General features: G+C 42.3%; 1 protein-coding gene across 2 annotated transcripts in view; it reads left to right on the forward strand.

Moving 5' to 3' along the window:
- Positions 1–1155: 1155 nt before the first annotated feature.
- LOC126291863 (YTH domain-containing protein 1-like) overlaps positions 1156–25614 on the forward strand; it is a 48731-nt gene continuing 24272 nt past the window's right edge. The window contains exon 1 of one of the 2 annotated variants that reach the window (XM_049985585.1): positions 1156–1248. The gene's annotated coding sequence lies outside the window, so the exon portion shown is untranslated. Of the gene's footprint in view, positions 1334–25614 lie in introns of both variants that reach the window. The other variant, XM_049985584.1, reaches the window with a different exon arrangement.

Below are 25614 nucleotides of genomic sequence, written 5' to 3' on the forward strand. Positions count from 1 at the left end.
TGAATTCAGAAATTGGTAATAAAATGCAAACTGCTTTGTTACAGTTCAGGATTATTGAGAAAACTACTTTACCACAATACAACAGGGAGAGTTAAGAATAAAAACTGCTATGCAGTCTGATTGTCATTACTGTTTTTGCTGATAAGTAAAAACCAAATGAAATTTGTCATTTGTTAGTGACAGTTAGTCAAAAAAATAAAGCAAATTGTCAAAGCACGTTTTTAATGATGAGAACCGTAACGAAGTAATGTCAGTGTGTTTGTTTGATATGATTGGTAAACTTTTGAAGGCTACGTCATAGAAATGAGATATTTAAATTGCACATATATCAGACGAGACAGTCTATATCGTATTTTTCACATCAATAAATTTATTATTTCATCAGTTTCGATTTTAATGAAATTTGGTATAAATTTCACATATGTGGAGCCTAATATTTGGTATGAGAGTAGAAGAACTTTGTGACAACATCATTCTTTCCATAATATTCTGCGATAGCAACATCTGAGGCGCACGGCATTAAAAGTCAGAGAGAATGATGTTGAAATGTAATCTGTACTAATGATTTGAGGGTTAAATGAAAAGACATATTCCTTAGCTCTTCAGCTGAGTTTCACTCTCCTAAAATAAAGAAAAAAAGTAACGATCATTTGTAAGTATTGTTAACTTTCACGCCAAAGATTGGTTATCAGGACACATGTCACAAGGCCATGTCGTCTATGACACATAGCTAAAACAAAATAAAAAAGAAAAACTTTTTCCTCTTATAGAAGAGCTTGCAGGTTCATATGGTTTACATGCGGTATATAACACACACTAACGCTGTTTCTTCTACAAATGAAAACACACAAGACGTGTCGGATTTCACACCGCCTTGTGATAGGAGGGTTAATTTTATGGAAATTTTGATTATGAAGGTTGTAACCTGAGCAATTTGGCGATGTAAGCTTTATTACTATCAGATGTTGCGGAGCACAAATTGCAACTATATTTTTACATTTTTCAAATGAGAGTTGTACTAACGTAAACTAAAGTATAATAAAAAAAAGCGAAAGTGCAAAGAAGACTTCTGTAGGCTTTCACTATCATGAAGAAGCGCTACGAGCGGGAAACTCGAGAGTGTCCATTCAGCACCACGATTTGCTGTCCCTAGACACAAGTGTGGAATGTCTGGTTACCGGCTAATGAACATCTTTGTCGGTATTGGTTTCAAATGATGTGTAGGGGCTGAAAACAAGTTATGATTTAGTGAGTAGTAATAAAATCATAATATAGTCAATAAACTAATCTGTAACTCACAACTGCATGAATTAAGGCACTTATCGAGAAAAACGTAAGCTCATTCATTTGAAATAATGTTTATGGTGCTAGTGTTAAGTATTTTGTTATGTAATGTATAGAGAAGATTCTTCTTGAAGTCGTTTGCCGTATATTAAATGTAACAGATCAGCGAAGGCTATAAGCACATTAGAGTAGACAAACCCGTACGTAATAACAGAACAACAGTAGAACAAATGAATGATAGCTCCTTTAGTGTGTTTTGTCAAAATTTTCGAAGACTGCTATTCACACTTCTAAAATTTCGCACAATCCTTTTCGTTATACCTTTAAGTTACCCTACGTACTTATATTCACGCAAGTGGTTTTGTAATATTTACGTGTGTTACCACACCTGTCACAAACATCATGTAAGCAATAGCTGCTGAGAGAATTTAGAGGCACGTTGCTAATGAAGGCTGTTTGGACTATATATGTATTGTGTTGCGAAAAAGTGTTATACTATACAGTGAAAATCATCTGAAGTAAGGGTTTTTAAAAAAGCGAGACTGGTCTCTGAAATGTGGAAAGAAATTGGAATGTACTTGGAAATTTATGTGCAGTGCAGGAAATTACATTACTGTATTCTAGTTGTAATTCTAATTGTACACTACTCTAAATCATTAAATTTAGAATTTCTGTGAAGATCCTCCGAAATCTGATTTGGGAGAAGCGAGTTTCATATTCTGGCTATCCTCACATGAGGTTCTATGATTTTCCCTTGTTGCTAATATTTCTGCTGTGATGGTTCCATTGATAAGGCCATGGCCGATTTCCTGCCCCATCCACACTTAATCCTGTGTATGTGTTACATATGTGCATTTTTTAGCTGCTAGAGGTTGAGGTTGTGTTTGTGTGTGTGTGTGTGTGTGTCATAATATTGTACCATTCCATCACGTTTGAATTCTTTCATTTAGGAGGATGGAAATTAAAATCTCTGCTTGGAGAAATCTGGATTGAGGTTCTCCACAGTTTCCCTCAATCATGATAGGCTAAAGCTAGGATGTTTCCTCTAAATAGGATGTGGCTAATTTCATTTCCCAGCCACTCCTAATCTACTTGTCTCAATTTATAATGATCTCACCATCAATGAAACATGAAATCTTATTCGTCCTTCCTTATCAGAAAAGAGCATCGGATAGTTCCAGTTTTGGTGCTCAAAATAATAAGCCACATATCTTGCCTCTCATTAGTTACACAAAGCTATCCTCTCATTGACTAGGGAGACCCACACATTGCCAATGTATCTATCTTAGAGCTGATTGCCACTGCCCTGTTGTAGACTTTGTTCAAAAAGTCTAATGAAAACCTTCAAAGAAATTAATTTCAGAGGGAAAACTACATTGGAAGTGCTTGAGGCTCGATAACGGTGAATCACTTAAGCAATTTTATGAGACGTGAAGATTAAAATAATTTTGTAAATCAGATGATGGATATGAGAGATATGTTTATTGTGTTTTAACCTACAATAAACATTAAGGTATTTTTGTGACATGAGGAGAACATTTTTACTTACTGCATGTAGTGAAAAACAGTATTAAATACAAGGAATACATATAATTTTGTGCCATGTCATTGTACATCACCAAAGTTTCAGCACCAACGTTTAGCTTCACTAAGAACTATTCACATTGCTCTCTGTGTAATCTGAGATACGGCCATCAATTAATTCAGGTTCATCTGTCTACTCTGTGGCTTCATACTGAGTCAGGGGTAAATAATATCCATGATGAACTGCAAGTCTGTATGTCTATGGACTAGGCTGTGTAGAATAGGACAATGATTTTTTGGTGTTAAGGTCGTAATTGATGATTACTGTGTAGGATGACTACCATTCTTAAAATTAATTTCACATAATTCTCCACAAACGGCATGTTTCAGCAAAATTGTATCAGGATTTGAGGCCAAACATTTGAACACTCTGGTTTCTGAAAAGTTAATAGGTTGTTCATCTGTTAACTCTTTCTTTCTGTTGTGTTAGGCACTAACTCTGCCTCCTTACTGGGGGTAACAAAATACTAATAGCATGAACCTACAAAACTTCACTGAACAGTACAGCAATTTAGCAGCAATGTAATGGCGAGCCACAGTAAAACGTATAGTAGACACTTAGTGATGCCATCACAAGAAAAACAATCATTTATGGTTAATGAACTCCAGATAAATATCTAAGAATTTGTCCCATAGTTTATTGTTCCATTAGATAATAGTATTATTTAATGTACTGCGCTGTCATGATAAGCCATAATAGTCTTAATTGCATTTTGTTGTTGCTTTACCTCTGATGATGATGCAATATCGCAAGTGAATTCACCCTCAAAATTATGGGTTCCCATATCAGCTTCACAATGCATATTTCTATATAAATGGCTCATGTGCAAGATGCAATTTTGCATACTAAAGCTCAAAAATGATGTGTTGTTTCTTGGTGCAATACAAAACAACAGTGTGTGTGTGTTGTCACCACGCAATTTCTTCAAATAATACTCCACCAGTGGCTTGCCATCCTCCATTAGATATGAAAAGTGTATAAATTTCAATATTTCTCAATGTGTGGCTTACCATTGTGTAGCCATGAGTGCCTCATTTATCCGTCGGCACCATAGATTCATGCCCAGATACACAAAGAAGACAAAATGATGCTAAATGCGACTCACACAATCAGAGAAGTAGTCACTATTTTAATGCTCCATCTATAAATAGAACGAGAAGAAACTGTAGGCTAATGCACTGTATGGCACAATAAAAAGTCCATTTTACCACACGTGTTATGGCGATCAAGAATGAAACATTAACTATTTATTCAAACAGCCGGATCTACATGGCTGAATGGGTCTGTTTATTAACTTCATCTACATCTACATGGTTACTCTGAAAATCACACTTAAATGCCTGGCAGAGGGTTCATTGAACCACTTTCACAATAATTACTATCAAAGAGATAGAGGGGCTGGCCAGTACTTACCTCAGCTCAGTACAGCCGATAGAAACACAAAAAATAACCGAAAATTTAAGTTCCTAGCTTTCGGAATAAATGTTCCTTCATCAGGGAGGAGAGAGGGGAAAGAAAGGGAAGAAGGGAAAGTGGATTTAGTTACTCACAACCCAGGTTATGAAGCAACAGGGAAAGGAAAACAGGGAGGGTAGCAAGGATGGAGGCATGGTTGTCAGAGGGAAGCCAAAGATATTCTACTATAGGTACTGTGCCAGCTTCAAACCAAAGAGGATGCATACAAAAGTAAAGAGGTGTATAGTATAAAGATGTAGGATGAAAAGATGCATGAATGGCTAAAGAGGAAAGGGAAAGAGGAGAAGACTGAAAAGAAAATGGGAGTGAGGTTGTTTAACGTAGGTTCAGTCCAGGGGGATGGCGGGATGAAAGGATGTGCTGGAGTGCAAGTTCCCATCTCCGCAGTTCAGAGGGACTGGTGTTGGGTGGTAGAAGCCAAATGGCACATACGGTGTAGCAGGTTCCTAGGTCCCTAGAATTTTGCTGGAGGGCATGCTCCGCTACTGGGTATTGGACATCTCCTTGGCGGACAGTTCGTCTGTGTCCGTTCATGCGCTCAGCCAGTTTAGTTGTTGTCATACCAATGTAAAAGGCTGTGCAGTGCAGGCATGTCAGCTGATAAATGACGTGTAGTTTCACACGTGGCCCTGCCTTGAATTGTGTATGTTTTACCAGTAGCGGGGCTGGAGCAGGTGGTTGTGGGGGGATGCCTGGAGCAGGTTTTGCAGCGGGGTCGGTTACAGGGGTAGGAACAGCTGGGTAGAGAAGGTAGTCTGGGAATATTGTAGGGTTTAACAAGGATGTTACGGAGGTTAGGGGGACGACGAAAGGCAACTCTGGGTGGTGTGGGGAGAATTTTGTCAAGGGATGATCTCATTTCAGGGGTTGACTTGAGAAAGTCATATCCCTGGCAGAGTAATTTATTGATGTATTCAAGGCCAGGGTAATATTGGGTGACAAGGGGGATGCTTCTGTGTGGTCTGGGGGTAGGAATATTGTTGTTGGACGGGGAGGAATGTATTGCTCGGGAGATCTGTTTGTGGACAAGGTCTGCAGGATAGTTGCGGGAGAGGAAAGCACTGGTCAGGTTATTGGTGTAATTGTTGAGGGATTCGTCACTGGAGCAGATACGTTTGCCACGAATACCTAGGCTGTAGGGAAGGGAGCGTTTGATGTGGAATGGATGGCAGCTATCAAAGTGAAGGTACTGTTGTTTGTTGGTGGGTTTGATATGGACAGAGGTGTGGATGTGAGCTTCAACAAGATGAAGGTCAACATCCATGAAGGTGGCTTGGGTTTTGGAGAAGGACCAGGTGAAATTCAGATTCGAAAAGGAGTTGAGGTTATGGAGGAAATTAAGGAGTGTTTCTTCACCATGAGTCCAGACCACAAAGATGTCATCTATAAACCTATACCAGGCCAGGGGAAGCAGCTGTTGGGTCTTCAGGAAAGCCTCCTCCATGCAGCCCATGAAGAGGTTGGCATAGGACGGAGCCATCCTGGTTCCCATGGCAGTTCCCCTGACTTGTTTGTAGGTTTCTCTATTATTTTACTCTCAAACAGCATTCAGAAAAAATGAACACCTATGTCTCTCTGTGCGAGTTCTGATTTGCCTTATTTTGTCGATTTCTGTTATTTCATTGATGATGATCATTTCTCCCTATGTAGGTCAGGATCAACAAAATATTTTCGCATTTGGAGGAGAAAGCTGGCAGTTGAAATTTCGTGAGAACACCTATCACAATGAGAATCACCTTTGTTTTAATTATGTTCATCCCAAATCCTGCATCATGTCTGTGACACTCTCTCCCCTATTTCTTGATAATACAAAATGTGCTGCTCTTCTTTGAACTTTCTCGATTTACTCCTTTAATTCGGTCTGGTAAAGATCCCACAATGTGCAACAGTATTCCGGAAGAGGATGGAAAAAGCATAGTGTAGGCAGTCTCTCTATTAGATCTGTTGTGTGTTGCCAATAAATCACAGGCTTTTGTTCGCCTTTGCCACAACATTTTGCAAATGTTCTTTTCAATTTAAGTTGTTTGTAATTGTAATTCCTAGGTATTTAGTTTATGGCCTTTAGCTTTGACTGATTTATCATGTAGGCCCTAACTGAAATTTAACGGATTCCTTTCAGCACTTATGTGGATGACATCACACTTTTTATTATTTAGTCAGTTGCCAATTTTCACACCATACAAATATGTTTTCTAAATTGTTTTACAGTTTGATTTGATCTGATTACTTTACAATACGATAAATGTGAACATTATCTGCAAATAACTAAAGACGGCTTCTCAGATTGTCTCCTAAATCATTTATTTAGATAAGGAACAGCCGAGGGCCTATAACACTACCTTGGGGAATTCCAGAGATCGCTTCTGTTTTACTCTATGACTTTCTTTCAGTTACTATGAACTGTGGCCCATCTGACAGGAAATCATGAATCCAGTCACATAATGAGACAATATTCCATAAGCATGCAATTTGGTTACAAGCCACTTATGAGGAAAAGTGTCAAAAGCCATCCATCTGGAAATCTAGAATCAATTATGGAAAAATTTAGGTAGGGAGTTTGAATTGTACATAGACCTGAAACTTCATTTATCAGCCATGCCAATCCACAAGATACACTGTAACAGTTGTTGTAGATATATTTTCTAACCAAGTAATATTATGCATTCTATTTTGGGAACATTATAATACCAATCAGGATACATGTCATTGAACTGACATTGTATCGTATGAGGGGCGTTCAGAAATAAAAAGTGATTCTAGAACACCATGCAAAATGCTAGATGGCAGTTGTGAACAGTGAGTACAGTGAAAGGACAGCACCAGTTTTTTATTAAGTAGAGAATGGATGAGATACGAGGTGAGTATCGTGGACAAACAGGGGTGCATGGTTTTTCTGCAAGGAAGTAGTCAGAACAATAGATTCATAAATGTTTAACAGCAGTGTGTGGTCAAGAGGCTCCTGTTTATGGGGCAGATAATTGCCATCAGCACTTGAATAATGAGCAAAGTTGATATTACTGGGGCTCATTCTTGTGTCACACCCACCATTATTCACTGGGTCTTGTTCCATCTGGGTGTGCTTGATTCGATAATACAAAGGATGTGCTGTGGGCTAATGACGAAGTCTTACAGGCAGCTGTCTATGAGTGAGTGCTTAGTACTCTCAAACATTGATTCCGTGACACAATAATGAAGTTTCCAGGAAGGTGGCAGTGGTGTACTGACATCAGTTGGGAGTATGTTGAGAGATCCTGTGTTCATTGACTCGTGTTCATTAATAAATAATGCACAAATAATTACTATTGTAAACCATTTAGTAGTGCCCCTGTTAGATAAGGTTACTTGACAACATACTGATGATTAAGGTAGCAGAAGATTTTGTATTTCACACAAGTTTATTTCAGGAATGGGGTAGCACATATGAAATGGAAGACAGCCAGTCCACGACTGATTTCACCGGTGGTTTTCTTCCATCGTATACAGGAATTGAACAAAGTACAAGAAAGAATCACAAATTAGGAGTGTCATGATCACCCTATGGAATTTTCCTGTGATGTTTTATTGTAAAGTGTGAAGGAAATGATCCATGAAGATTGTTATATGACAATGACACTGTACCTGCCCTACATTTTTCTTGTGGAACCACTTGCTGCATTATTCATATGTGGTTGAATTTACAAAAATTTGCAAATTTACTTTACAAAAAGTTTGCTGCTTTTCGATCATAGCTCACAAATGAAACAGAATGGGCTATCTGTGTAGCACATCATGTTGCAGTGAAGGAAATGATTTTATAACACTGATCATTTTAGGGGCGAGTCACGGGTCCACCACGACCAACCTGATTTGTAACACTCCTCTGTGGAATGAAATAAGTCCTCCTTCCCAGCAAAACTAAAATTTGAGACAGTTTCATAGTCTCTTAGGCTGTGTAGTGTGTCATATTGTGAAAAATTACAGCCTCACGAGGGGTCCCATAATGTCATAAATTCTTGTACCATTCCGTGGGAAGTGCAACAAGCTGAATGCCACAGACAACCTGGACTCCTGATAGCAGGCATGATTCTCATGGATGACAAAGCCCATTATCATACAGCGAGGCAGACACTGGTTTTGCTAACGTTCTGTTGGGAACTTTTGGAACAGCGCCAACTTAACCCCCGGAGTTTGGTTCTCTTATCTACTTGTTCCATAGATCATATTCCAATAAATGTTATGATTTTGAATATGTCAACATAACATAGACCTCATATATTCAGTTAAAAAGAAGAAGAAGAAGAAGAAAATAGGTACATGCTAGCTGTTTACAGATTTCTTATTTAAAAACTAGCTTTGTGCCTGTTGCTTCGCTCATGTAGACTGTATGATCTGCAAAGATTTTTTTTGTTTCCTTTAATCAAATTTTTATGTTGTTCACAAATTGCAACACCTTCTGAACTTTGCACGCTAATTAAGTAATTCTAATTAAGTAATTCTAAATGTACTTCTAACCAAAAAACGATTCTGGTAACTGAAGTCAATGGCTTTTGTTGGTCATGTAATTTTTTTCTCTTCGTGATATTTCCATAGAAACGTCCATCCCATAACACATTACTACATATCTAACAGAAATGAAATACCAATTTACACAGATTTAGCTTCAAAAATTTTCTAATACAACAAAATATTTTTTAAAAGTTTTCATCCCCTATTTCACCTTCTTAGGGGTTGAATTTCCAAAAGTGGTGGAACACACGTTTTTATATTTCTTACTGAGAAACCAAATACCAATTTTTGTGGTTGTAGCCTCAAAATTGACTTAATAGTGATGTGAATAGTGATATGTTTTCAAAAAGCTTTTCATCCACTACTTCACCCCCTTAGGAGTGGAATTTTGAACAACTCTTTCTTAAACAGTGGCTGCAGGATAAGATCCGCACCCTCATTAAACTTAAGTTTCTATCCTTAGCAGTTTGCAATGGGCGATGATTAGCCAGTGAACCAGTCTCGCTCTGTTTCACCCACATGGGGGTTGAAATTCCAAGAATCTGTGGAACATGTATTTTCTCATTTCCAACTGAGAAGCCAAATACCGATTTTCAGAGATTCAGCTTTAAAATACCTACATAATGGAATGTTTTCACAAAACATTTCATTCTCCATTTCACCTCCTTGGGAGTAGAATTTTCAAAAACAGTGAAATGGCTATTTTTCATTTCTAACAGAGAAGCCAAATTCAAATGTTCATAAATTCGATCTCAAAAATACTTGTATAATGAAATATTTCCATAAAAGCTTTAATCATCTGTTTCACCACAATAGGGGTTGAATTTCCAAAAACAGTGAAATATGTATTTTTTTGTGTCTGATTGAGAAGCCAAATTCAAATTTTCATAGATTTAGTGTTGCTCTAGTAGTGAAATATTTTTTAAAACATTTTATCCCCTATTTCAATCCCTTAGGGGTCAGAATTTCTGAAAACACTGATACACTTTTTTTAATTTGTAACAGAGAAGTCATATACCAGTTTTCATAGAAGCAGCTTTAAAAATACATTAGTAGTTCATAAATAATGATTTGCATTTAAAAAAAAGATCTTTTATTATTACATTAAAGGAGCAAAAAAGGAGAGGAGTGGGGAAAGGCAGGCAGGTGCATTGGCAGAGGACTGCAAATAAACTGGCTGGGAGATGAAAATAGGTTGCAGATGATATGACAGTGGGGGTGGAAACAGTTGGGTGCACGGTGTGGGGACAATGTTACTGTAGGTTGAGGCCAGGATAATTACAGAAGTGGAGAATGTGTTATGAGGATAACTCCCATCTGCACAGTTCAGAAAAACTGGTGGTGGCACGAATAGTCCAGATGGCTCAGGTAGAAGTAGCCATTGAAATAAATTATGTCCAGCTGCATGTTGCGCCACAGGGTCGTCTACTTTGCTCGCGGCCAAAGTTTGGTGGTGGCCACTCATCGTGGTGGGCATCTGGTTGGTAGTCATACCAACATAAAAAGCTGTGCAGTGATTGCAACTGAGATAGTAAATGACATGCCTGCTTCCACAGGTGTCACAGCCCCTGATTGGGTAGAATAAACATGTGACAGGGTGGAATAGGAAATGCTGGACGGTTGGATTGGGTAGGCTTTGCATCTGGGTCTTCCACAGGAATATGATTCTTGCGGCAATGGGTTGGTATTGGGAGAGACATAGGGATCACTAGGATGTTGTTGTGGTTGGGTGGCTGATTGCACACCACTGTAGTAGGGGTGGGAAGTCTCAGATAGAATGTCCCTCATTTAAGATCATGATGCTAGGTAATAAGAGCCCTGGTGAAGGATGTGGTTTAATTGTTCCAGTCCGGGATGACAAGGGACACTGCTTTGTGGCTTTTTCTTGGGGGTGGCGGGAGGATTGGGGGTGTGAGGAGATATGGCATGGGAGACCTGTTTGCAGGCTAGGTCTTGGGCATAGTACCTCTCTGTAAAGGCCTTTTTGCTGAGGCCCACAGCATTCTGAGCAAGGGAGTTTTTGTCTCTGCAGATATGAAATCCCCAGGTGGCTAGGCTGTAGAAAAGGGATTTTTAGAAGTGAAAGAGATGATAGCTGTCAAAGTGCAGGTACTGGTGGTGGTTGGTGGGTTTAATGTGGATAGAGGTGTGGATGGAGCTATCAGAGAGGAGGAGGGGGTCAACATCTAGGATACGATGGGTTTAGGAGGACCACATGAAGCAGATGGGAGAGAAGGTGTTGAATTGTGAATTAACGGAGATAGGCTGTCTTGGCCCTGAGTCCAGATCATGAAGACATCATCAATAAACCTGAACCAGACTAGGGGTTTGGTGTTTTGGGAGGCTAGGATGGTCTCCTCTAGATAGCCCATATAAAGGTTGGCATTGGAAGGTGCCAGGCAGGTGCTCACGGTTGTCTCACAGGATTGTTTATATACTTTCCCTTCAAAAGAGAAGTAGTTGTTGGTTAGGATGAAGTTAGTAAGATGTTTGAGGAATGAGGTAGTGTATTTGGCGCGCAAAGGACATTTGGGAAGATAGTGTTCAATAGCGATAAGCCCACAGGCATGAGGGATATTGGTGTATAGGGAGGGAGCGTCAACAGTGATGAGTAGGGATCCAGGAGGTAAAGGAGTGGGTATGGTGGAGAAATGGCGTAGGAAGCGGTTGGCTTCTCTGACATGGGAGTCTGGATTACGGGCAATTGGTTGGAGGCGTTGGACAACAAGGGCTGAAATTCTTCCAGTGGGGGCACAATAACCAGCCATAATGGGGTGTCCAGGATTGTTGATTTTGGGGAGGATGTAGAAGGCAGGTGTGCTGGGTGTCATAGGGATGAGGAGCGAATTGGATTCAGGAGAGATGTTCTGGAAAGGGTCTAAGGCTTTAATTAGGGATTGGAGTTTGTGTTGGACTTCTGGGATGGGATCAATCACTCTGGCAGAGTTTATTGGTGGCGGAGTCAGGTAATTGGCGGAATGTTTCTGCTGGCTAGTCTTTGTGATTCATAACAACAGTTGTGGAACCCTTGTCTGCAGGTATAATGATTAGGTCAGGATTTGTTCTGAGGTTGTGTATGGCTGTTCTTTCTTCTACTGAAAGGTTGATGTTCTGAGGAAGGGACCTGGGGAAGGATGGTGAGGCTAGGTTGGAAGTAATGAATTCTTAGAAGGTGACCAGTGGGTGGTTAGGTGGGGGGGGGGGGGGGGGGACAAAGTTGGATGATGTCGTGAAATGGAAGAGGCAAGGTTCAATGTTGGAATTTGGATGTTGCAGGGATTAGGAGGAGGAGAGTAGGTGTTTGATAAGTCCAGCTTGGTTAAATTTGGGTGTAGGGCTAAAGGTGAGGTCTTTGGACATGACTGAAACTTCTGTGGAGCTGAAGCTTGTGGTGGAAAGGTTAGCAACAATGTTACAGGAATGTTTTGGCTTTGGTTTTGATAGGGAGTTTAGGGGGATGGGGCAAGTTGAAAAGGTCAGCTAGGCAGGGTTTAGCTGCAATGAGGGGTGGACAAGGGGGAAGAGTGTGGGTATGATAGGGGTTGGACAGTGGTGCATGGAGACAGCAGTGGGATGTCAGCCGGTAGGATAACTTATGGAGGTGGTGTCTGGAATGCTCCTCCAGGTGCTGGAGAGCAAGAGATTGCATTTCAGAGATGTGATGTATGGAGTAGTGATTGTAGAGTAGAGGTATTTTGCAGAGGGAACAGAGGGGGTTCATGTGTTTTTGCAATACCAGATTTTGAGGGCTAGGGATTGGCAGAATCTGGAAAGGTGTATGTCATTGTGAAAGGAGGGGGTGTCAATCCAGAGAAACGAATCCAGTTAGGCCACTTGGAGGGATTCCACAGTTTAGGCAGCATTTGAGAAACAGGATGTGGGACTGGCTTTTAGCCAGGAAAAGGGAAACTTTTCTGAATGGGTGTAGAAAGAGGGAGCAAGGCTCCAATGTGCCAGGAATGGCATAAAGGAAATGGGATGACGCAGAAATGTGCAAAATAGGAGTTCATGGTTGTGAGAGATGCATAAACATGCACATAAAATATGAAAAGACTTTAAAAAATACACACAGATATGCAAAAACATGCACAAATACATAAAAAATATGTAAAAATACACACAAATACATTAAAAATGTACAGAAAGATGGGTGAAAAGGAACAATGAGGTTTGTGTGTGTGTGTGTGTGTGTGTGTGTGTGTGTGTGTGTGAATGTGTGAATGGTATGTACCTCTCTTTTACTGATGAAGGCTGTGGCCGAAAGCTTTATGTAAGTGTCTTTTAATTGTACCTGTCTGCAGCTTGACATGTCTTCTTCACAGTAAGTAGCACTCTGTCTTTTCCTGCATTGTTAGAATTAAAATAATACTAGGAAGCATGGTGCATAAGGATTTGCTTTGTTTTTAAAAGTATTAGTAATGGACAAAAAGATGGTATGGCATCAGCTGGGGCATAATTAGTGGCAATCATCTGAAAATTAGTGTGGAAGTACTTGAGAAAACAAGTTGCTTGCAGTTATCAGAACATAATTGATTGATCCCAGGGTGCTCATATTTGAATGGCATTCCTATTGTTGTATTCATTTTAATGTGTTAGATTTCGTTAGTATAAATAAGTAGACTTCAAGCATTTATGCAAGGAATAGGTGTTTGCTTATGTAAAACCTGTGTGCACACTTGCATGCCCACACAAAATTTTGCATAGGTAAGGAAAGTGGAAATTATGCACAGCATTAGACTCTGTCCTCAGCACACACTTAATAGCCAGATTTAGTTGTGACATTGTGGTATTCTATCTAATTTTAGCTGTCTTGCTCCGGCCAAATTCAGTACCCAAGAACTCCTCGTGTATTTTTATTCTGTTCCTCCTGCTGTACATGTATTGAATTTTGTTCATGATGTCATTCTACCTACAGTTAAAAATAAGAGAGATGGGGTGGGAGACATGCAAGTTGTAGTTAGGGATGGGGGAGGGGGGGGGGGTGAGAGGAAAAATTCTATGGCTCCCTTCTATGGTCTTGTGTTTAGGAGCGTGTTTGCCTTATTGTGAGACACGCACTGTATTATCATGTTGCCGGGACAATTGATAACATGGTGATAGATCCGTATCAAAATTCCTTTTATTTCCTAAATGCTTGGCCATCTGAAGTTCCCACTTTGGGCATTTTCATGCCTCACCATGCCCTACATGTTCCATGAATTTGGACAAATTTGGCTATGATGAGTAGCTTCCTCTCCTTGTAAGATTGCTTGCATTTTAGAATGGTTACGTTTCAAACCTGATGTTCTGTGCCCTTTCTGATAAAGGAAGTAAGTCAGTATTTATGTTCTGAATGGCTGTGTGTAGACTTATTGAGCTCATACTTAAGTATAACTGTGTGTTGTCACCTTATAAATGATATTTGCAATGGGGGATAATAACCAACACATAATTAACATAAAATGAGGAAAGTAATGGGCCCTATACTACATTCCTCCATTGTGACCACTTTGTTCCTATCATTACACACTGTTGGTGGTATGTAAGTTAAGAGTGCAACCATTGTACAGAACTTGAAAAAAATTGACTTTTGAGTTTAGCGGGTAGAATACCGAAGTCGACAGTGTCAAAAGCTTTGCTGAAATTCAAAAAGTGCATAATAGTCGCCTCTTGTTTGTCCATAGCTTGTTTCAGTTTGTCAATCACTTTCATTAGAGCAACTTTGAAATTTTTCTGAAATAAACCATGGATCCGATTGTTTCCCATTAAAGAGTATTATACAGCTGTAAGTGGTGTTCTGTTTGCAAAACGTATTACCACAACTGTGGTTGTCGGGAACACAGACTTGTTTGTAAAGCATCTAGTAATTACTACAGGGCAGAGAGAGAGAGAGAGAGAGAGAGAGAGAGAGAGAGAGAGAGAGAGAGAGAGAGAGAGAGAGAGAGGGAGGGGGGGGGGGCGGGAATGGGGGAGGTCAGTTTGCATTCGTTCATGAGTAAAAAGTAGAGACAAGTTACAGGAAGGTAGTTTTAAACTATGAAGACACAATAATATTCGTGAGAGAAGGGCAGAATAGTGACAGAGGGAAAACTGACCATTTACGTTAATATTTGGTGAAACATTAAGAGAGTGATGCATGTGTGGCACGCACGGGGCCCCAAGCTATTGCAGTCTCCTTCCTTTTTCCAGACTGCATTACCATCCCTGTTCCTCTCCTTCTCTGTCCTTGCTCCTTTCTTCCTGGCCCCTCCTTTCCCCCTTGGTGGACTTCTTTATATGCACCTGGCTATTCTCCCAACTTTGTTTTGGTATGTGCTATTGTTTAGTTTGCTGTTTCCATCTCCTTTTCGGCATTTTTGGTCCCCTCTGGGTTTGAACTCCATTTCCGATGTTTTCCATTCAGTGTGAGCCATTTGGGGATGAACTCCCAACCTAGTTCCCATGGTGCAGGCTCCTCTCCCCCTCCCTTTTCCCCTTGCACCCTGGCCCCCTTCCTGCTAGGTCACCAGCACGGTTCCCAGCCCGGTGGTGGGGCTGTTAAGTACCCACTTGGCTGAGCCCCCTGACAATACAGGGATCACACTGCTAGTACCTGAGCTGCTGACGCCTCTTTTATGCCAAGGAGTCGATGCTCGTCACTTCGGGGCATCAGAACTCCTGGCAATGGCCGCCATGCCAGACGGCCCTTGCTGTGGCTGGGTGGTGCCCACGGGGTGAGCTCCTGGTCGGTAGGGCAGACGCCTTGCACATGAAGCGACAAAAGCTTCAACATCCTGGCCATTCTGTGGCCATCTCTTAAAGTGCTAGAAGACTTGACACTCCTTCTTCTGATCCTTCTGCCTTCACCTCCCTGGCCCCTTGGGAGGAGGGTCAAGTTCGCCGGCTTGAGTGGAAACCTTTCCCTCGGTACCTGGTTTGTACCAGGACAGATGGCAACAGTTTTGCCATGACCAAGCCTTTTAAATGCTTATGTTTTGGACACATGTCTTCCCGCTGCACCAATGATCCCCTCTGCTGTTACTGTGGGTACCCGCTCCATGAGGGGAGTGCCTGTGCTCCCCCACCAGTGTGTGTAAATTGTAATGCGCAGCATCCTCTACGCTCGCCAGCATGCCGGGTGTAGGTGAAAGAGCAACAGATTCAAGAGTACGAGACCTTGGATATACGTACCTACACCGAGGCATGTCAAAAGTATGACCGGCTCCATCCCGTGTCTATAACTTCTGCTTTTTCTTCAATTACGTCCATCCCCTCTTTTTCCCAGCCCCACCCCATTCGCCCCACACCTTTCACCTCACCCTCACCCTCACTCTCACCCCCCCACTCCCCCTCCCCCTCCCCGTCCCCCTCAGCACTCATACCCAGCCCTTCAGGTGCTGCTCCCCCTCCCCTGCCAGAGAAGTGCTCCCCTTCTTTGGCAGCTGCCGGTACTGGAGCTCCCTCCCGGGACTCCTCTTCCCGGCAACCCCCTGGAAGCGATTTGCAGCTCCACATCAGCCGCGCGATCCACAGCCGGTGGCCGCCGAGATTGCCAGGTGTAATTCCATACCCGACTTTGTTGCAGTCTGCCCTTCTCTTCCATCACAAGACAAGAACCAGAAATGCAAGAACAAGGGCAAAGCCCCTCCAGTACCTCCTGAATACCCCTTCTTTCCTCCTACTCTGCTGCTTGCATTGCTCTTCAGGAGACCCATTTTGTCAATTCTTACTCACCCACCCTTTGTGGGTTCCATGCTTTCTGTTGGAACCGAATTGGCTCGTTGCGGGCTTCAGGTGGTGCTAGCACCTTCGTCCACAAGGAAATTGTTAGTAAATGGGTTTCCCTCCCTACCACTCCCGAAGCGATTGCTCTAGGGGTCCACCTGGCCACTCCAATGACAGTCTGTAATCTCTACCTCCCACCTGACAGGCCACCCATATTCCTTGCCCTAACCACCCTTCTTCAACAACTCCCTTCTCCCTGCTTCCCTCTTTTGGGTAGGATGGTTGAAGCTGTTCTGGCAGGGCTTGACCTCTGTCTATTAAACACCAGCGCTCCCACACACTTGAGTGTGGCACATGACCTCTCCATCTGCAGTCCTGGCCTTCTTCCTTCCATTCAGTGGTGTGTCCACGACAACTTATGTGACAGCGATCATTACCCGATTGTTTTGACCTTCCTTCAGTGTATCTCGCTCTGTCACCCTCCCAAGTGGGCCTTCTCTAAAACTGATCGGGGTGCCTTCTCCTCTGCTACCATCACCCCTATACTACCACATAACGGTATTGATGAGTCTACACAGACTTAGACTGCTGCCATACTTTCCGCAGCTGTTTCAGCCATCTCTTCTTCCTCGGGTTCCCCCCATCGGAAGATGGATGGTCCCTTGGTGGACTCCGGGAATTGCTACGGCCATAAAAGACTGCCCCCGTGCTCTTCAACACTTCAAGCGGCACCCTTCTCCTGCCTCCTTCTGGTCTTTAAACGGTTCTACAGCTGGGCCAGTTACCTAATCAAATTTCAGCAACGGATTTGCTGGGAACGATATGTGGCTGCCATAGGACCACACACCCCCTCTTCACAAGTTTGTGCGAAACTCAGATGAATTTTTGGACATTGTCGTACCACTGGTGTTCCAGGAATTTCTGTGCCTGGTGTTGTCCTTACCCATCCGGACTTTGTCGCAGAGCATTTCGCTCAACACTTTGCCCAAGCCTCTGCATCGACTCAGTATCTGTCCACGTTCCTCCACCTGAAAGAGTGCTCGGAACGACTGCTTTTGTCTTCAGTTTCTCGCTGCTTGGAGCCTTATAATGCCCCATTTAGCAAGTGGGAATTCTCCAGGAACCTCGCCCTTTGTCCCGACACAGGTCCTGGACCGGAGCAGATACATATCCAAATGCTCCAACACTTATCGTTGGCTGGCCACCGTTGTATACTAATCCTTTTCAACTGTCTGTGGAGCGAGTGGGTGTTTCCTACCGAGTGATGGGAAAGCGTTGTATTCCGGTGTTGAAGCCTGGGAAGCCATCTCTTCAGTTGGATAGCTACCATCCAATTAGCCTTACCAACACCCTCTGCAAGCTCCTTGAATGACTGGTGAGTCAGCGGCTGTTTTGGATTCTTGAATACCGCAACCTTTTGTCATCGACTCAAGGTGTTTTTCGCTGTGGCCACTCTATGGTGGATAATTTGGTCCACCTGCTATCCAGTCAGCTTTTCCCCATTGGCAACACCTCATTGCAGCCTTCTTTGACCTGCATAAAGCCTTCGACACCACCACATCCTCACCACCCTTCACGAATGGGGCCTTCGTGGCGCTCTGCCCATTTTTATCTGTAACTTTCTCTCGTCGCTCTCTGTGGGTTCCTCCTACAGCACCGCCATTGGCAAGAAAATGGGATTCCACATGGTTCCGTGTTGAGCGTCCCTCTGTTTCTCGAAGCCACTTATGGACTGGTGGTGGCTGCTGGGCCAACAGTGTCCCCCTCTTTCTATGCTGACGATTTTTGTATCTACATCGCTTCCTCCATCATGGGCACTGCAGAACGCCCTCTACAGGGTGCAATCTTGGGCTCTGCCCCATGGCTTTTTTCTGTGGCCAAGTTGTGTGTCATGCATTTCTGCTGTAGCCGTACAGTCCAACCACATCTGGACCTGTTCCTCGATGGCCAGTCCCTCGCTTCTTGGGTCTGGTCTTCGATGCCCGGTTCACATGGCTCCCTCATCTTTCCCAGCAGAAGAGGACGTGCTGGTTGCTTCTCATTGTTCTTACATGTCTGTGCAATACCACCTGGTGTGCAGACCGCTCTATTCTACTGGGATTGTACAAAGTGCTGGTCCAGTCTCGGTTAGACTCTGGGAGTCCTGTCTGTGGTTCTGCATCATCTTCGACATTGCAGATACTAGACCCCATCCACCATTGTGGGGTACGATTTGCGGCTCGTGCCTTCTGAAGTAGCCTCGTGATTAGCCTTCTCGCAGAGGTGGGGATTCCAGTGCTGCGAGTTTTGCGCCAACAACAGCTGATATCTTATGTGCTCCACATTCACTGCACCTCAAAGCACCCTAATTATGGTCTCCTTTATCCAGACACGGAGATCAGCCACTATGTGGACTTACCATGGCTGCCCCCATTCAGTCACTCTTTTCTGAGCTCCAGCACTTCCCTTTATAGCCTCTTTTCTCTACTCATGCACGTACCCCTCTGTGGTGTGTCTCTTGGCCACAGCTTTCTTTATCTCTCCATCAGTTCAAAGAATTCTGTTCCTCTGGAGGCCCTTCACCACCAATTCTACTGCCTCCTCAGTTAATTCCAGGGTTCAGAAGTGATTTATACTGATGGCTCCATGGTTGCTGGTCACACTGGTTATGTTTACATCTATGTGAGACACACGGAACTTCGTTCCTTGTCAGATGGCTGTAGTGTTTTTACTATAGAATTGGTAGCCCTCTTACGCCCACTCGACCACATCCACTTCTGCTCAGGACTGTCCTTCACTATCTTTAGTGACTCCTTGAGCAATTTGCAAGCTATCAGCCAGTGCCTCCCTCTCTACCCATTTGGTCATAGCTATCCAGGACTTGATCAATGTGGATGCTCAGTGGTTTTCATTTGGACCCCAGGCCATGTTGGGACCCCTGTCAATGAACTTTCCGATCAACTGACTAAATTGGCTACTAACAGACCATGTATTCCTACTGGCATTCCGGAAATAGACCTTCGCTCGGCATTACGTCGTCAGGTTTTGGGACTTTGGAATGCAGAATGGCACACTCTTTCTTCGCCAAACAAGCTCAGGGCCATAAAGGATTCTACAACTATGGTGTGGTCCTCCTTACAGGCCTCTTGCAATACCTCTGTCGTCCTTTGCTGGATCCGCATCGACCATACTTGGCTGACTCACGGTTATCTCCTCTGTCGTTAGGACCCCCCTCTCTGTCGTCGTGGATCAATGTTGACTGAGGTTCACCTCTTACTGGACTGTCCTAACTTAGCCGCCCTGCGACAGACTTTTAGCTTTCGTGACTCGCTACCCCTGGCATTAGCTGACAGTGCCTCAGCAGCTGATCTAGTTTTACAATTTCTTCTTGATGGCAGTTTTTATCGCTTTATTTAAGGGTTGGACCTTCAACCTTATCGGTGGGTGGAGGGGATGACAGGCCATCTTGCTCCCCCTTCACCCCAATTGGACTGGCTTCGACTGGGCTTGGTGGTTCACCCCCTCTGCCTTCCCACTCCTTTCATTATGGGGTCTGTTTTATCTCGAGTGTCTATCTTTCCCTCCTCTCTGCTTCTGCCTTCTTCCTTCCTTCTCTGTCAATAGTTTGTAATTTTTATGGCCATTGTAGCTCCCTCTTATAGTGTGAGGTTTTATTGGTTTTAGTTATTCCCAGGTCGGAGGGACTGATGATTGCTTAGTTTGGTCCCTTCTCCAATCCAACCAGCCAACCAATGAGAGTGATGGATGTGTTTCAGCTTCATCTTAAAGCAAGCAGCATAACACTGCATTGTGTGCAAAGTGCAGGGTAGTCTGTTACAGAGACAGACAAGAGTGACAGAGTAGTAGTTTGCAATTTTTTTTCTTTTATGGATGGGCAGAGCTAGGGTAATAGATAAGTGAGACTTTGTGTTTTGCTTATGATGAGATGTACATAATCTCTGATGCAATGCGTGGGCTGTGAGTGCTCCGAGGAGCCAGTGAAGTAGGTACCGTGTGTGGTAATCACGTAAACTGTCTAGCCACAACCTACCCGACTAGCTGTAGATGTTTGCACGAGATGGTAGATGGATATTGCAGACATAATACATACAAACATCTGTAGTTAGTTGTAACTGTCTAAAGCTCTTACTACTCATGAGACGTTGGATTACATTTCAGTAGAGCCACACAAAATTATCATTACTGTTACATGCAATAGTGCAGGTCGGGTAGAATGAGTTATTGCACAAGTTTACATTTCACATCACAAGCCCTAATCTCTATATTGTATAAATGTGAGGTGAAAGTTGGATACAGTAGAATCAGTCTGAAATCTGTCACAAAAACTGGTTCTCAAAACTTCCTCAGTAGTATTTCGTCAAAAGAAAGAGCTCTTCCCTCCAAAGATTCCCAACTTAGCTCATGGTGCATTTCTGTAACACACTCTTACTGATAGAGCTATAAAAATCTAAGTACCTCAAAATTGCATGAACTTCTTCTTTAACGATATTGAATAGGGATACCGAACACTCGAAGTACTCGAGAAAGAATCATCCGGTCATTATGTGCTGTCACATTTTACATGTGCTACAGTTTTCCCAAACTCAACTGATAAATTGTCAGCTGTTTGCATTTGTTACACCTAGATGTTTAATTGATGTAACTAAGTCAAGTGAGATGCCATTAAAAGTCGAACACCACAGGAAAGTTTCTCCTACCCATCTCCGATGAATTGCATTTTACCAAATTTAAAGTGAGCCTCCATTCGTGGCATCAAATAGAAATTTTGTCAGAGCTATCCAAAATTCCTCTGCAGTCACTCGACAACACTTTAACCGTACACGACAGCGTCGTCAGCAAACGGTGCCAGATTGCCGGCCACCGTATTCGATAGAGCTGCAACAAACATAGAAAACAGGAGCAGTCCCATCACACCTTCCTGGGGCACTCCTAACGTTAGCTGTGTCTCTGACAAACAATTGCTAGCCGGGGCAACACACTGTGCCGTACTATACGGAGAGTCTATGATCGGACCACATATCTCAAAACCTATTCTGTATACCTGGACATTTAATAGTCTTCTGTGTGGTGTATGATAAACACTTTCCTTTTACCTAGTATCACAGAATCTGCCTTTGTCTTGTGTCCACGGTTCCCAGTATATCTCGAGTGAAATGGGTTTGAAAGCTTCTGCTTTGCCATGACAGTCTCCACTTTGAGCAACCGGGTGCAAAACGTACGCTGTACAGGGTTGTGTGCCTTTTTAACCAGTGGTTAAAACATGCTTACACCATGCATATCACTCCTCTAATTTGTGTTTGCTTAAATAATGTGATTTTATGAACCACAAGTGGGCAGATGCGCAGTGAGGACAGTCTTAAGAACCTACGGGATGTGAATTAGAGGCACGTGTGAAGCAGTAGATCCTAGTAACTTACTTTTTTCAATTCTCCACATGTCTATTATGTGCGAGTGTCTTCGTCTCCGAATAACTACCACAGCCTACTTCCAATTGACGTGGTGTAATGTGCTTGTGGCTAGGTCTCCCTCCACAATTTTTACCTACCACACTTCCCTCCATTACCAAATTCACTATTCCCTGATTCCCCAGCAGGTGTCCTACTAACCAGTCCCTTCTTTTCACAGTGTTTTGCCATACGTTTCTTTTCCCACATTTGATTCAATTCTTCCTTATTAGTTATTTGTTCTACTCATCTAATCTTCAGCCTCACCACATTTCAAAATCTTCCATTCTCTTCTTGACCGATCTGCATATTATCTATATTTCATTTCCGTACGAGGCTACAATCCAGACAAATACCTTTGGAAAGAACTTCTGAACATTTCATATATATTACACATTAACACATTCTGCATTTTATAGTCTGCATTTTATATCCTTGTCTGCTTCAGCCAATTCCAGTTATTTTGCTGCCCAAATAGGAAAACTCATCTGTTACTTTTACTGGCTCATTTTCTGATCTACTCCTTCAGCATACATGATTTAACACAACTGGATTGCATTGCCATTGTTTTATCTTTTCAGTGAAGCTGTGCTGTAAAGGTGTTTTCTCCCCAAATCAGTTCAGTACCTCCTTATTGTTTACATGATCTACCCATCTCATCTTCAGAATTCATCTGTAGTACCACATTGCAAAAGCTTCTATTCTCTTCTTGTCTGTACTTTTTATTGACTACATTTGACATCCTTATAAGGCTGTATTCCAAACAACCACTTCCAGGAAAGCCTTTTTTTTTTTTTACTGTTGCCAGTATGCATTTTATACCATCGAAACAAAACCCCTTAATTTGACAAAGTTACAATCTTTTTACTTTTATTTACACTTGTTGAACCCTCTTTATCCATTCTGTTTAACCTCACAGTCCTTGCCATCTCTGAGAGGATTACTACAAAGTTTTATTCCTTGGCAGAATGAATTTTTCACTCTGCAGTGGAGTGTGCGCTGGTACGAAATTTCTCGGAAGATTAAACTTCTGTGCTGGACTGAGGCTCGAACTCGAGATCTTTGCCTTTCATGGGCAAGTACACTACCGACTGAGTTATCTGAGCATGACTCACAACCTGTCCTCACAGCTTTACTTCCACAAGTACTTCATCTCCTAAATTCCAAACTTCACAAAGTTCTCTTGCAAAACTTGCAGGATTGGGACTCCAGGAAGAAAGGTTATTGTGGAGACACAGCTTAGCCACAGTTCAGGGACGTTTCCAGAATAAATTTTACACCCTGCAGCAGTGTGCGTGCTAATTTGAAACTTTCTGGCAGATTAAAACTGTGTACCAGATGGAGACTCGAACTCGGGACCTCTGCCTTTCGTGGGCAAGTGTTCTTCTGACTGAGCTTCCCAGCCCTGCTCGAGAAGCTGAGTCGGTAGATTACTTGCCCATGTAAGCAGAGGCCTCGAGTTTGAGTTTCAGTCCAGCATGCATTTTTAATGTGCCAGAAAGTTTCATTTTTATTTCTTGTATCTGAACTTCAGTTCCCTTTCCAAATTTCTCTTCAGTTTCCTTATCGCTTGGTCAGACTGAATAACACTGGGGACAGGCTGCAGCCCTGTTTTACTAACTTCCCTGATTCCCTTTCTTGTCCTTCAACTCTTTTAGCTGCATTCTGGATTGTTACACGTTCAAGTTGTAAGTTAATTTTATGCTCCTTGTGTTGTATCTCTGCTACCGTTTGAGTTTATCAATGTACAGTAGTAAATTGTGGACTGTGCGAAAACTGGGAAAGAAGAGAATTGAAGAATTTGGGACATAGTACTATAGAAGGATGTTGAAAATTAGGTGGACTGTGATGAAGATAAGGAACGATAAGGTCCTCCACATAATCTTCAAGGAAGGGTACGTGAGGAAAACACTGACAGCAGGTAGGAAGCTGTAGAAGGTAAAAACTGTGGAGGGAAGACAGATATTGGCATACATCGATAAATAACTGAAAAAGTTCGGTGCAAGTGCTAATTGGAGAAGAAGAGGTTGGCGCTGATGACTTATTACCTCCAATAACTTTGTAATTGGCAAATACCATTGGCAGGGTAAGGCAGTGTTGCTGGCTAGTACGTGGCATTCCACTTTCTTGTGCAATCAATATGAATCACTCCAAGTTCGGCTCCCCCTCTACCGGTGTAATCTTGCACCACTCGGTGAGGCTGTACATGTACCTAGTTGACATGGCGAGCCCACGGAGCCCGAGAAACAGCTGTGACTGGCAGACGGCTAGTCTCTACCACTCAACCGACTGTAATGTCAGTTGCAAAGTTATTTTAATCGGACTTTAATAGCTGAGAGTAAAGATGATCCTAAAACTTGCAAATTTTGAAACATGCTGAAATGTACCACATGGAAATTTTAAAAAGTGGAACAAGGGCAATGGCTGCAACAGGAAAAAAAGGTAAAGAGGGAAATTTTCAGTCAGTAACAAAACAGCAGAACATCTCGCAAACCTTATATATTTGTGTAGACATATGATGCATTTTGTAAACCAGACAGGCACACAGAGGTGAATTTAACAAATTGTGATAACATCATTGGAAAATTAAAAAGAAACTGTGATAGACATTCGGTGTACGGTAAGAAATACCGAATGATGTACGGTAAGAAGTACCTCAGATTTGACAATATGATAGTGAAAACAGCTCTTGTATGTGGCACTGAATATTTGACTCTTCTCCAAAGCCAGAATAAACAGCACACAGATGAGATTTTGACACACTCTATGGGGCATTGTTCTGAGGGACAGGTTCCAAACAATGGCATATAGAAAAAGTGGTTGATGTACAAACATACCAATCTAAATAGCATGACCACGTAAGTAGAAAGGCAGAGAACAAGTTACCATTTAAAGTGCTCCAGTAAAAACACCAGGGAAGTAGGATGGAATAATCGGTTTGTGAAGTTATAGAATGAGAGATTACTAATATGTGTGAGTAATTTTGATGTATTCTATAGTTATATTTTTGCCCGTGCTGAAAACACTTATTTTTGGACACTAGTTTGATATGTTCAAGCTTTCAGTAACTTTCAAGGAATTAACAAGAATTTCATTGTCCAAAATCCTCATATTCCCTCGAGGATCTTTGCTAGTTTAAAATATACAGAGGTTACATAGTGCCAAAAAATAGTTGTCTTGTCGATTAGCTTCAATGGTCAAAGCTGACGAGTTGTATCATATTCGTCACTACTTCCAGTAACTGTATTAAGCTCCTGCAAAAGATGAAGAATGTATGTACTCTGTGACAGACTACCATTGAGTGCCAGTCCCTGAAATCTGGGTTGCTGATGGAATTGAATGTCAGTGTGGGGCGGATTGAACTACTGTGTTTTGTTGTTATTAAGAGTTAGCCTATTAATAGTGGACTGGAAAATCTACTCTCCAGAATGTGACTTACTACATTATTCACTACGTGACCTTAGTCTGTTACCATTATTCTTGTACCATACGGCAACAAACGAAAAAACTTTAGACGTCGAGTACTGTTGAAGACAAATAATTAATGTGTGTTGGAGCTAGTAGTAGTACTAGTGTGGAGCTATGTTACTGTGTCCTGGTCAGGTGGCAGCTCGTTTGCTGTTATGTGAAACTGTAAAGCAACCTGTGGTTTGTATT

This window comes from Schistocerca gregaria, chromosome 9 (genome assembly GCF_023897955.1).
Source record: "Schistocerca gregaria isolate iqSchGreg1 chromosome 9, iqSchGreg1.2, whole genome shotgun sequence".
Classification (NCBI taxonomy): Eukaryota; Metazoa; Arthropoda; class Insecta; order Orthoptera; family Acrididae; genus Schistocerca; species Schistocerca gregaria.